Source organism: Lithobates pipiens, unplaced genomic scaffold, assembly GCF_037356315.1.
Source record: "Lithobates pipiens isolate NorthernLeopardFrog02 unplaced genomic scaffold, aLitPip1_a1.2 Scaffold_16, whole genome shotgun sequence".
Taxonomy (NCBI): domain Eukaryota; kingdom Metazoa; phylum Chordata; class Amphibia; order Anura; family Ranidae; genus Lithobates; species Lithobates pipiens.
This window is the reverse complement of record NW_027507748.1, coordinates 625,603,525-625,616,307: the sequence shown is the minus strand read 5'-3', so window position 1 is coordinate 625,616,307 and position 12,783 is coordinate 625,603,525. Positions and strand designations below refer to the sequence as shown.

Here is a 12,783-nt window from a genome sequence, read left to right as displayed (position 1 = left end):
TCATTTGTAGAGAATTCCGATTGGACAAAGTGCCACGCATGCTCAGATCAAATTACGACACCAAAGCTATTGGCTACTAGCCACAACGTGGTCCCTTCGCAAGGCATGAACGTCATCACGTTCCGAACGATCGGATTTTCCAACAACTTTGTCCGTCAAAATCCGTCTGAAAAAATCAAACAGATTTTGTTGTCGGAAAAAATCGGACGGATTTTGTTGTCGGAATGTCTGACCGTGTGTACAAGGGCTAAGACAGGAAGTGTGTGTTATTTGCTGGATCACTGTGTAAAAATAAAGAGAAAAAAGCCAAAAAAAAAAAAAAAGCCACCACATTTAAAAGACAGGTAAGCTGCAATACCTTACATTTTTGTTTTTGGGGTTTAACACAACTCAAGACATTCTCTCCATAGAAAGACTACAAGCAGATGCGTAGTACATCAGCAGGTTTGAACATTGAACCTGCGTTCACTCATTGACCTGTCCTTTATAGCTCTAGACTAGAGCACAAAGTAGTGTGGACTGTAGACCATCAGGAGCTGGTCTACATGATGGTACTAATGGATGTGCAGATGGGGGGGGGGCACACAGCAGAAGCAGAAAAGTCAAATACGGCACACATGTGTAGAAGACCAGAAAGGTAAGTATAAAATGATTAAAGAAAAGCCATAATATTAAAGAAATACCAGGAAACATGTTTTTCATTTGCCCAAAGTTTTATTCTACTTTAAGAATATATATGATATTATATTTATTCTTCTTAAAACATTAGTTCTCTGTCTTTAAACACATCTCTTCTGAAGTTTTTACTTCCTATTTGACTTGCAGGTTCTTTTGTGTGCTAATTTTTGTTTTCCTCAGCCAAGTTTTGATGTTTTTCACCTAGAGCTGGAACAAACAGAAGTCAGTTCATCTCTATTCTTGGAATGTGTGAGAAACAAGTGCTTACATGGCTTGGCAGAATGACAGAATTGTTAGTTCCAATTTCTTCTCTCATTTTCATGCTTATTGCCTCTGAGTTTTTTCCATAAACTATATAAATTCTGCACATGAAAAACTCAGTTTTATACTCTACACCAGTGATGAATAAATTTAATTTCACAGATAATATTGTTAACACAATGCTACCTTCCGTGGTATTGTAGGCATGGTCTGCAGAGATATGTAGTATATTAAAATATACTAGACTATAAGCAAGAAATTTGTGGCCTAACACCGTGATTCATCTCTCATAATTTGGTATTCAAGCCCCAATATTCTCAAGTATTCAATATTTTTAATTTTAAAAATGTATGGGGGGGCTAGTTACTTGTGGCCTAGGTATCAAGTGGTATAAAGAGTGGGTTGCGCTAAAAAAATAAAAATTATTACTATAAACAAAATTACACCAATGTGGAAAACTCCAAAAAATTACTTAATAATTAGTCAATCCTGTGTAAAAAAATTAAATCACATGAAAGTAATTTGTGCTGTATCAATGAAGATAACAAATATACATCAATATTGTTTGTGAAAACACCATAAATGATAATGAATTACTCTGATGCAGTGTGAACAATAAACAAAGAAAAAAAAGGAATATTTTTCCAAATAACCAATTGACTTGATATATTAATAAAACATAATTATAAGTGATAAAAAAATTATAAAAAGTGTTAAAGTGTCCATAAAGTCCTTAAAAAGAATATCAATTTCCAAAAACTCCACATTGATATGGTGACAGCAAAACCATCCGGAATTAGTGTGAACAGTGCACAACCTCCACCATAGATATTACTGCTGCTTACCAAAGATGTATGGTTCCTTATTACAGAGAACCATGCAGCGCAAGTGACTGATTCCCCCAGTCCAGGGTATTCGCAAGTGGATACAAGAGGATGCAGGAACCCGATACTTCTCCCAGCCTCCAGACAAACTCCCTCTCACCGGTTTTCATAAAAAATAAAACTCGCAATAGTATAAAACCCAAATGATTTTTAATCAAAATAAAAGACAGATTGCGCACTTACAGAGATGTTGTTTAAACAAGTCACATAGCAGATTCGAGCCGGCCGGTCTTGATACGTAGCGCCCAATACTTCCGCAAACAAACACGTGAGCTGATGGCGTCAGGACGTCGCCCCTCCTCCCTACGCATTTCGTCACTATGGGAAATTTGAAATTGATATTCTTTTTAAGGACTTTATGGACACTTTAACACTTTTTATAATTTTTTTATCACTTATAATTATGTTTTATTAATATATCAAGTCAATTGGTTATTTGGAAAAATATTCCTTTTTTTTTCTTTGTTTATTGTTCACACTGCATCAGAGTAATTCATTATCATTTATGGTGTTTTCACGAACAATATTGATGTATATTTGTTATCTTCATTGATACAGCACAAATTGCTTTCATGCGATTAAATTTTTTTACACAGGATTGACTAATTATTAAGTAATTTTTTGGAGTTTTCCACAGAATGCCACAGATGGGTCCTGGACTGGGGAGATATTTCCCCTCTATTTGGGTTGTGGCCCCTTTAAGGGAGTGTTCAAGAGACATTTTTAGTACTCAGGAATTCTCACCCACGCAGGGTAAGAGGTTCAGGGGTAGTCTGGTCAGAAAGGAAAGAATTGATTTACAGTACTTTTCATTTCCAATAATGTTTATTACAATTTCAACAACATATACAGAAGCCAACAATAGAGCACTTGGCAAATGAAAAAGTGCTCCAGATGCATTCAATAATACCAGATGGTAACAATAAGGTATCTTCCAATACATACCAGTTATCTCTGAATACAATGTAAAAACACAAATACAATGAGGTCAGTATAACGCAAATAAAAAAGGATATACTCCACCCCTACAAAGCGACCTCCAATGAGTAGAGACGATAAACAGCTTACAGCATTTCAACAGAAATTGACCATCCCATCCTCCACTGTTCCATATAGCAGAATCAAGAAAAAAAGAAAAAGAAAGAGGAAATAGTAAAAAAGAAGAGAAGAAGAAAGTGCACCCTATCCAGTCAAAAGTTCTGAAGCTCAAAGACTTTGGGTGAGAAAGAGCTTCCAAGCTATGATTACAGAGAATTTGTTTCAGAAAGGGTTAAGCTGTCTGTAGGGAAGTCAACAGAAGAAACAGTAAGCAGCCAGCAGGTGTCTGTGAGGTGGAGCACAGCTGAGTGAGCAATGTAGACTGGATGGTGCTGAGGCACTGTTGCTGTTGAGCTCTCCACTTTCAAAAACCCTGTTAAGGGACAAGTCTACAGCTGGTGAGCCAAGTTTTTATTTTGTGTGTACCAAAAACTGACGGGCTATTTTTGTTTGTTTTTACAAGCTGAAGCCAAGATGTTTTCCGCTTGCCTGTTTTTTTTAAATTAAAAAGACTATGAACTTTTACAAGGCTGATGGGCTCTTCATATTACAGTGGGTTATGGGAAAAACATTAGAGTAATTTACTTTGTTAATTCTTTAACTTTATCAGTTAGCAGGTTAGCCATGACTGTAACTGTTTATTAGAAAAATGTACATATATAATGCCATATCACTGGATCTATAGCAGTATGGGGAATCCATCCCATCCTCAAAGTATTGGCCCACATTTGTCACAACAAGAAGGACCCATACCGCTTTTGCCAATAATCTGGCCACCCTATTGGGATATTGACAGATTCTGAGAAAAAATAGGAAAAACATGTAGTGGATTGCCCATTTACTTACCATGCTCAGATGCAGGCATTTTCACACAACTCTGTGGATTCCCTATCAAACAGGGAAGATATGTTTCTCTTTTTTCCTCCCTCAGGAGTTCAGAGAGGACACACCTGATGAGCCAGGGGTAGCTGGGCAAGTGATCTGTAGCTAGGTGAGATGCCCTCACACTCACCTGGTAACAATCTCTACACTCCATGGATATGGCTTGGCTAGGCTCTGTCTTAAAGGACCAGGCATCCTAGGCACAAGCAGCCAGTCCCCCCCTGCCCCCTGAAAGTGTCCCCATTCCAATATTCCCAGTGTCTTATCAGTGTGTCCAGAGTTCCCAGTACTGTCTCTTAGTGCCTTCCAGTGTGTTCTCTGACTCCCAGTGATCCCAGTGTTGTTCAGCCTTCCCAATGACTCTGAGTCTGTACCTCTCTACAACCCATTTCAGGGCACCTTTCACATCCTCAGAGAATTCAAACCTAGATGCATCTTTGACTTCCTTGTGTGTCTCAACCAGGGCCGCTGATAGGGGGGGACCACCAGTCCTCCTGTAAGGTGCCCTGGCACACAGAGGGGCCCTAACACCAAGAGGAATCGGTGTTGTCGATCAGAGGGGAATTCCAGAAAGATGCCCTGTGCGGCTCTCTGCAGCAGATAAAAGCCAGTTTCTATCCCACCCACCAGCTTTCAGCTGCTGCAGGGAGAGGCACAGAGCATTGTTCCTGTAATTGCTTCCCCCTCCCTGTCCTATTATAAAAGGGCTCATTTACACTGGTTCTCTGTTATGTTTGTGTCCGCTAATAATAATTTTAGTGTATTTTTTTGTAAAAAAAAAAATTGATATATGGGGGGGGGGGGGGGGGGGGGTGTTGCCTTGTAGGCTGTATGGGGCCCCGTGATTTCTAACAGCAGCCCTGGTCTCAACCAGTTTCCATCCCTCATGCACCACTGTAATACCCTATATGCTTCACCCTGGCGTTAGATACAGCACTTATGCACTCCAAGTCTGCAGCTTGTTTTAGCGTTTCTGTGTGCACTCCTAGTCTGCTTCCTGCTTTGTCTCCATGCACCTCAGCTTGTTCGCAGTGATCCTGCATGTCTCCATGCACTCCTGCCAGCTTGGGTTGCGTACCTACTGACCTGTGATTCTGGCATCTCAGTGCTGTAAGGGACTCTTATCTACTGTAGACATGTCACTGGAGAAGTGGTTGAGGGGGTGTACATCTCACCTAGGTTGCTACACAGTGTGAGATGGTAAGTCCAGGATGGATCAGTTTCTCAGCAGCAATATGCTGCTGAGTTGTTATTTAATCTTGCCGGGCCTGGGTTTATATGGAATGGCAGGTAGGTTTGGTAGAGGGACCTGTCATTCCACACCCCCCAGCCCTCGTTCCAGTTCTGGGTTTTGGATCAGGTGAGCTTTGATCCTAATTAGCCTGGGAAGGTAAAGGCTCTGCGGGCCTGCAGGTGTTTGCTCTCAGCCAGGGAAACGAACAGTCTGTGTGTTTGAGGAAGCTGCAAGCACAGCCACTGCTGGAGCTAAAATCCACCCTGCGATATCCAGGCGAAAGACGCTGTGTTTATAAGTGTCAGATAGGTGAGAAGAACCTGTTAGTAAGTGCCCAGCCGGGCTAGGTTGTTTGTTTTTGTTATTATTTTGTTCCTGTTATACACAAGAAGCACGGTGTTGCTGTATACTTTGTTTGTTGGACTGTTTGTACCACGAATAAACGCCAAGGTCTGCTTTATAAAGTCCAAGTCTGCTGTGAACTGTGTCCAAACACACCCTACCCCGGGAAGGTCCCTTACACTACATATCGATTATAATATATGTCTATATGGTGAGTTGAATTGATATATGTATCTCTCACTGTGACATTATTCAGAAATCGTTCTTTGAACCTGTGATTTATGTAGAAGTTGTTTTCAGACCTCGTTGATAAGTTTAACTGCTCTGAGAAGCAGTAAAAAAAAGCTGTTCTGAGTTAACAGTGATAAAGCCTTGGGTGGGCTTTAATGGACTCTGAGAGGTTCATTTAATAAGACTGCTTTAAGAAGCAGCACCTGTTCCCGTGTGAACAGGTAGAGAAGCCTTGGGTGGGCTTTAATGGACTCCGAGAAGTTCATTTAATAAGACTGCTTTAAGAAGCAGCACTTGTTCCCGTGTGAACAAGGAGAAAGCTCTGGGGGGGCTTTCACTGACTCTATGAAGTTCGTAAGGAAAATGATTTATACAGTACTGTAATTATAAGAAAAAGTCTGCTAAAGTGTGACGGACAAAACCCTTCTCTTTGCTTATCTTCCTATCGCCTGTAGAAGTTTATAAGATGATCTGTTAACTGTTTGTGTAGAATTTGTCAGCGTTGTAAGGTAAGACGACGCTTTCCACTGCACTGTGTTATAAGGGTATGTAAATAAAAGGCCACAGACGTGTCTTGCGGTGAACTCCCGGCTCCTTTTTGTGATTGATGGAAGTTCCCCAACCGAAACGTAGAGAGATGCTACAGTATCCGGTGATGTCTTTATGTTTTCTCTTAATGATTTACATATGAATGTTTTGACTCCAATGTATGAGATAGTGAGCATAGTAGCAGTGTTTATAACACTCTCTTAAGGTAATACATAAATTGGCATAGTCGGTAGTATACTCTGAGGCTAACTTTTGATCAAAACATGCTATTTGAATAATTATTTTTGCTACTGACATCTCTTGCACAGGGGAAGTCAGGTGCAAAATTTGGACAGTTGGCTTTTTGCCAACAGGGTTCAAGTGCTAATATCTCACTGACCGTAATAGATAGTGAGGAATTGTTTGCGGCATTGGTACTACAGCAATTGAAAGTAGTGTTTGAACCTGTTGGCACTCTGCCAAAAATTTGAAATATAAACAAAAATTGTTTGGTTATAAAAATAAGAAAATTAATAACGCACAAAGCTTGCTTGTGATCAGGGGAACCTCTGGCCATAAGGAGTGCTTATTGGCATTTTGCCAAGAAGAAAAAAAATTTAAATAAATAAAAAGTCAAGGAAATAAAAGTCAGAATGTTTAGAAAGAAAAATAAGGATGAAAATAAAAATGCTGTGGAGATCCCCGGCTGGACCGAGGCTCCCTATAGCATCCTAGCCACAACATTGTCCACAATGGGTTTAACAGAGACATGAGATGGTGGATTTAAGGGTTAAATCAATGTTTTCTATGCATGTACCATGCACCCCCCTCCTCCCCCTTACATTCCACAACCAGATAAGAGTTTCATGAAAGACTTCATTACATGAGGACACACAGTAAATATCAGAGTGGGCTACAAGCACAATAACTGATTTCTGACAGCGAAGGATGCTGCAGGATGTTTTGACATCCTTAAACAAACTAGTGCAGACACATTATCAAAATGATTTCTCAGGAAATAAAAGGGGTAACTTTTATAAAAGGGAGGGGGCAAGGACAAAGAGGGGGTTACACACAGAGACAACCAAGAGGGAAATTGTCTCGCCCTACATTAACATTAACCCAGTAAGATGGCAAATGGTGACTATAGGTTTGTACAAGACCTAAGGGCCATCAATAGCCTAATGGTACCGATTGCCCCAATAGTGCCTGATGTGTCATCGATACTGCCATACCACAGGATGCAGAGTATTTTACTGTGATTGATTTATTGAATGTTTTTTTTATTTCCGTCCCTGTGGATGAGGAGACACAGCCAATCTTTGCTTTCTAACAAACATACCTGGTGTAGAATGCCCCAGGGCTATGTAGACTCCTCTGCAGTCTATCCCATTGTCCTCCAAACTACTCTCAGAGCTTGGATACCAGGACACTGTTCATCCCTGCTGCAGTATGTGGCTCCTCATCTGCAGTTCTACTCGGTGGCCGCCCTGGAGGATGGGAGGGATCTTTTGAAATGTTTTTTTGAAAGTGGTCACAAAGTGTCAAAGAAATTATTGCAATGGTGTCAGGAAATGGTTGCATATCTTGGTTGTGTACTCTCAAAAGGAGAAAGGAAAGTCAATCACAAAAGAGCTATGGTTCTTGTGGGTCTGCCCCGCCCACTTACTAAGAAAGACATGCTTACCTTTCTTGGTATGATTGGTTACTGCCGCCAATGAATACCTGACTGTTCCTACTATGACAATCTCCTGAGACAAGCCATAGGTTCAGACATGCCAGACTGTATAAAATGGTCAGATGAAATGTGCAATACTTTTGTGTATTCGAAAAATGCTATGGTAATGGCTCCAGGGCTCGGCCTCCCTAATTATGGAAAAATGTTTTATTTGTTTGCAAGGGAAAATTGTAAGACTTTGTCAGGTGTCCTCGCTCAGGAGCATGGAGGCAAGTTGCGCCCTATTGTTTTTTTTCCTCAAAGATGGTTCCGGTGAAGGTTCGGGGCATACCTGTGTGTCTCAGAGCTCTCGCGTCCTGTGCGGTGATGGTTCAGATGACCACTTCTTTCACTCTCTCTGGGGCACGACACGACACTTCACACCACCAACAATGTATCAATCCTATTGAAAAATGTACATACACAGCACATGTCTGCTCAGAGGTTGAGCGGCTATGAGGTGATCGTGCTGTCTAATCCAAAATTGCACATCAAATATGCTTCTCCCACTGCAGGAGTAGCACCAATCTTAAATGCCCTTTAGAATTAAAAGGAGAGCAGGATGAGGTTGTGCCACAACATGATTGCATAAACCTCATTCACCAAGACACATCACCCAGGTCTGATTTATCTTTCACAGCACTGCAGAGCACACACAGGCCAACAAACAGATAGCCAAGGGAAATGCTCTGGCTGGTTTAGCTGCTAAACAAGCTGATATTTCACAAAATGCACAGATCTAAATGCCCATGCTAGCCCCAGAATTGCCCTTCTTTGATCAGGTTCTTTCAGATTTGCAGGGATGTGCAGAAGAAGCTGATCTCAGGGATTGGGACAAAATAAGTGTGCAGAAAGATCCAAAGACTGGACTTCTCTGCAAAGAGGGGAAGCCATGTATACCAGTAGCTAGTGCATCACTTTTTATTTCCCAGTACCATGGAATAGGTCACAGAGGCTGGAAGGCCACTTGTGAACTATTGGAGAAAGATTTTTATTTTCCAGAACTTTCCTGAAGGATTAAAGATTATGTATCAAGATGCATCACATGCATCAGGAGCAACCCACACAAGGCCAAACACTCCTTTTACACATTTGCAGATTGACTTCACACACATGCCAAACTAGGCAAAAGACAGAAATATCTTTTGGTAATTGTGAACATTTTCTTAAGATGAGTTGAACTTTTTGTAACCACAAAAGAAGATGCACAAACAGAAGTGAGGGTCCTCATTCAGGAAATCATTCCTTGATGGGGATGCCCACTTCAAATAAACTCAGACAATGGACCTGCATTTGTATCAAGGGTCTGCCAGGACTTGGTAAAAACTCTCAAGATAGAATGGTAGTTTCACATTCCCTACCACCCTCAAAGCTCAGGGATAATAGAAAGAACGAACAGAACAATTAAAAAGACAAAATAAGAAAGGCCACAGGAGGAATCTTTGCCAACTGGAAGAAGGTCCTCTCAGCAGTCCTGGCAGAAATAAGAATGACCCCTTCCAAGACAACAGGGTATTCACCTTTTGAAGTCTTGATGGGTCTACCTTTCCCCACCCCATAGGCCAGAGCACCTTTAATGATGGAAAAGGTAGATTTAGACTTAATACAGGAAGAATATGTAAGGAAATTGGTTGAAACATTGGATACAGTTGAGAGAAATGTTGCTCGCACCTCTCTTTTTTCTTCACAGGAAGCTACTCACCTCTTTAAGGTGGGAGACACCGTGGTGGTCCAATAGCTGAACAGAAGTAAGAAGCAAGAGTATCCCTATGGACCTCCTACCACAGTGGTTGCAGTGACCAGAACAGCCATCCCAGTGGAAAATTGCCAGTCCTGGATCCATGCCAACAGAGTGAAAAAGGTTGCCCAAAGCCCCAAGAGCTGGAAGGAGATCTTGGATACAGGAGACCCTCAAGCCGAAGTCCAAGCAGAGGAAGGAGGAGTTCCTGGGAAAGCAGGTCCGGCCAGAGAAGATGACCTCGCTTATTTCACCACAGACTTCTGGCAAGGCATTTTGCCTCCTGATCCTGATCTCTCTGGCAGTGTTCCTACCCACCTGAAGATTTGGGTGCAATTAAAAGTATCTGTGGGAACACACACACACACACACACATACATACACACAAGAGAGCATTACAGTGACACAAGCTAGAATCAAGAGAGAGACTGGAGATAGTTTTACTGATAAGATGCTTTTGCTAAAATTTAAGTATGCTTATGCTCGGGAAAAAAATCAGGGTATGAAGAATGTAGGATATGTAACAAATTACATCCTAGCACTGCCTGAATTTCCCTTTTGTCTGTACCTTTAAATATTTCCTCCTTTCTCAAGGAGACTCCTCCTCCGGTATTCCTGACTAACATATCCACTCTGTACATAAACAACTTTGTTACCTTTCCAATAGCAGGTAGAAGTCATTCCCCTGATTGGTGTTTTAATTTAGGGAATGAGACACAGACTAACCCTTCTTTCTGCAGCAGGTCAATATTTAACATCAAGATGTGGGAATGCCTGCTCACTGTTTCAAGTATCTGACCCAGGGCTAAACTGAACTTTGCATAACTTTTCTTCTTTCCCTAAAAATGTAGGTGAAATATTGCACCAATAATCGCGACACAGGACAAGTACATTGTCGCTAAGAGACCTTTTGCACTAGGACAAAGTATTTATGTATGTTGTGGGAAAGTGTGTTATTCCTGGGTGCCCCTTCATTTTAAGGGATGGTGTTACCTTGCATACTTGGTACCTGTCATGGGAGTGGTAGGGGATGATAAAAGGGGACATCCCTTAGAGGTCAGCTCCAGCAGGAAGCTAGGGACATTGCTAAAACATGGAGCCCATTTGCCAATGCAGGATTTGGGCTTGGAGGTATATTTTCATGGTTAAAAGACATTGTCCTTGTTATTGTTATGATATTTATCCTTGCTCTGATTCTTTACCTCTGCTTTAAGTGTTACACTTGCATAGTTGCACGCCTTCAATCTCCCGATAAGGTTCTATCCTACATGACATACATGAAGAGTTATCAGGCAATCAACGCCACAACCCCAAAGAAGTATTAAGACACAACATAGAATGTAGAGATCATCTTATATGATCTAAGAGGGGATTGAAGGGATATTTAGCTTAACCGCTTTCATTATTTAAGAAATTTGGTTTCCATTTTGTGTCTCTCTCTAACATCCACCTCACAAAATGTATGCTCAAGTTTTGCTAGTCTAGTTTCGTTTCCCATGTTACTGTTATCTTCTTTCAGTTGTTTCGTTTCTTGGAAAGCACATGATTTTGAGGAATTGCTAGTTTCACTTTTATTGTAGGCTGTACTTGTATATGATTGGATAATCTGTATGACACGTTCAAAGGGCGGTACTTTCTGAAAGCCCCCTTTAAATATTCACACCAAAGAATAAAGATTAGATTTGCTCGGAGAGACTTTGTTGTTTTGTGTCATTGTCTCAATGGGCTAATCTCCCAGGCCTGTGTGGGGATTGAACGTCACACTTTGATAGACATGAAGGAGTTAAGAAATCACCTTTAGACAATCTACATTTCCTTCAAGTAGTACTCCCAGTAGCTGCCTGCTCATATGAGTCAGAGGGCCACGTCCTGGGAGTGCCCTACAGAGAAACCCATCTTTACCTTCAGGAGAAGGCCCCTTAGACTCTGCATCTCAGCCCTTTAAAGGACTCTCACCTTTGCTGTATGTCTGGGATGTTAGCTCTACCTATCCAAGACTCCTTGTAATAACCTTTGTCACCTCTGTGGTCAATGCCACTGTCCAGCCTCAAATGCAACAACTAACTTTTGGTTAACCAGTCTACCTTCTAATTTGAATGGACTCCCAACCATGACACCTTCCACTATCAGCAGTGATGTGCGGGCAACCAGGCAGGAGTTTAATAGCATGTGGCTTCTCAAGAAGACCCAGCTCCATCACCCAAGACTCCTTAACTGCTACAAGAGTACTTTAGTTCCAGTGGGGTAGTCCCCTCAGGCCTTGGTACCTTCAGATGTTTGCCTGTGATACCAGAGTCACCTTGTACTTCACAAAGAGGGATGCTGTGTATAAGGGTAAGCTTAAGCAGCTGTATTCTGAACTGTTTTACGGAAGAGGGGATTTTCAACTATTCTCTTTATTGCTATGCAGTGTTATTGAAACTGTGCTATTCAGCCACATCGTACCCAGATTGAGCTACAGAGACATTACTGTGAAGAGTCCAAGTTTGTACAGAGTTCATTATCTGTTTTGTATTACTCTGCAGTGTATGCAAGCTCTTTGCCATTCTGAACCTGTTCTAATTTTGCACTTGTTCAGTAAACTGAAAGTTAAGCCCCATACACACTATCAGTTTTTCTGCCGAGTTTTTCCTTCAAATTTACCAAAACCATATAATATGAGGTCAAACCTTAGGAGTTTCAATTTGTGTGCAACCAGGCAGGACCTCGAAATACATGGTTTTGGTAAACCTTAAGGAAAAAATCAGCAGAAAATCTGATAGTGTGTATGGGGCATAACTGTTACTCTCTCAAGTATTTGAAGATCTTGCAAGCTAACAGTCACCTATAAACTATAAATCCAAAAGAACATCCCACAGGTGTAAGGAGGTGTCTAAATTTCTTTCAGCTGCTGACACCAGACACACTCCCATAAACGGTGTTGGACTAAAGATTAATATATAGATTTGTGCCTTGCTGTGTATGCCTCTTTAAATACTATTATCAAATGTGCAAATACATAAATGCAAATGCCAGTGATGTGTACTACCACTATATACGGTAAGTGTCTCTATTAACAATCATTAATGTCAACCCTGATACCAAAGTGCAAGTGCTAAATCAAAACATACCTGCATACTCATAAATAAATATATTATAAACCTTCAATAAATGTAAATATTTAAAATAAAAAATTGCTTCAAACAAATCTAATCTAATATCCAGTGCTTCAAAGGCAAAATCCGCAATCTAAAGTGCAAGTGCTAATAAA

The 12,783-nt window shown here is 40.9% G+C and overlaps 1 long non-coding RNA gene across 1 annotated transcript in view; it reads right to left on the bottom strand.

The window, feature by feature from the left end:
* Positions 1-694: 694 nt before the first annotated feature.
* Positions 695-12,783, bottom strand: part of LOC143984487 (uncharacterized) — a 129,497-nt gene continuing 117,408 nt past the window's right edge. Inside the window, exons 2-3 of the long non-coding RNA XR_013274884.1 lie at positions 2,007-2,141; positions 695-885 (exon numbers count right to left, since the gene is read on the bottom strand). This is a non-coding gene — a long non-coding RNA (uncharacterized LOC143984487). The remainder of the gene's footprint in view (positions 886-2,006; positions 2,142-12,783) is intronic.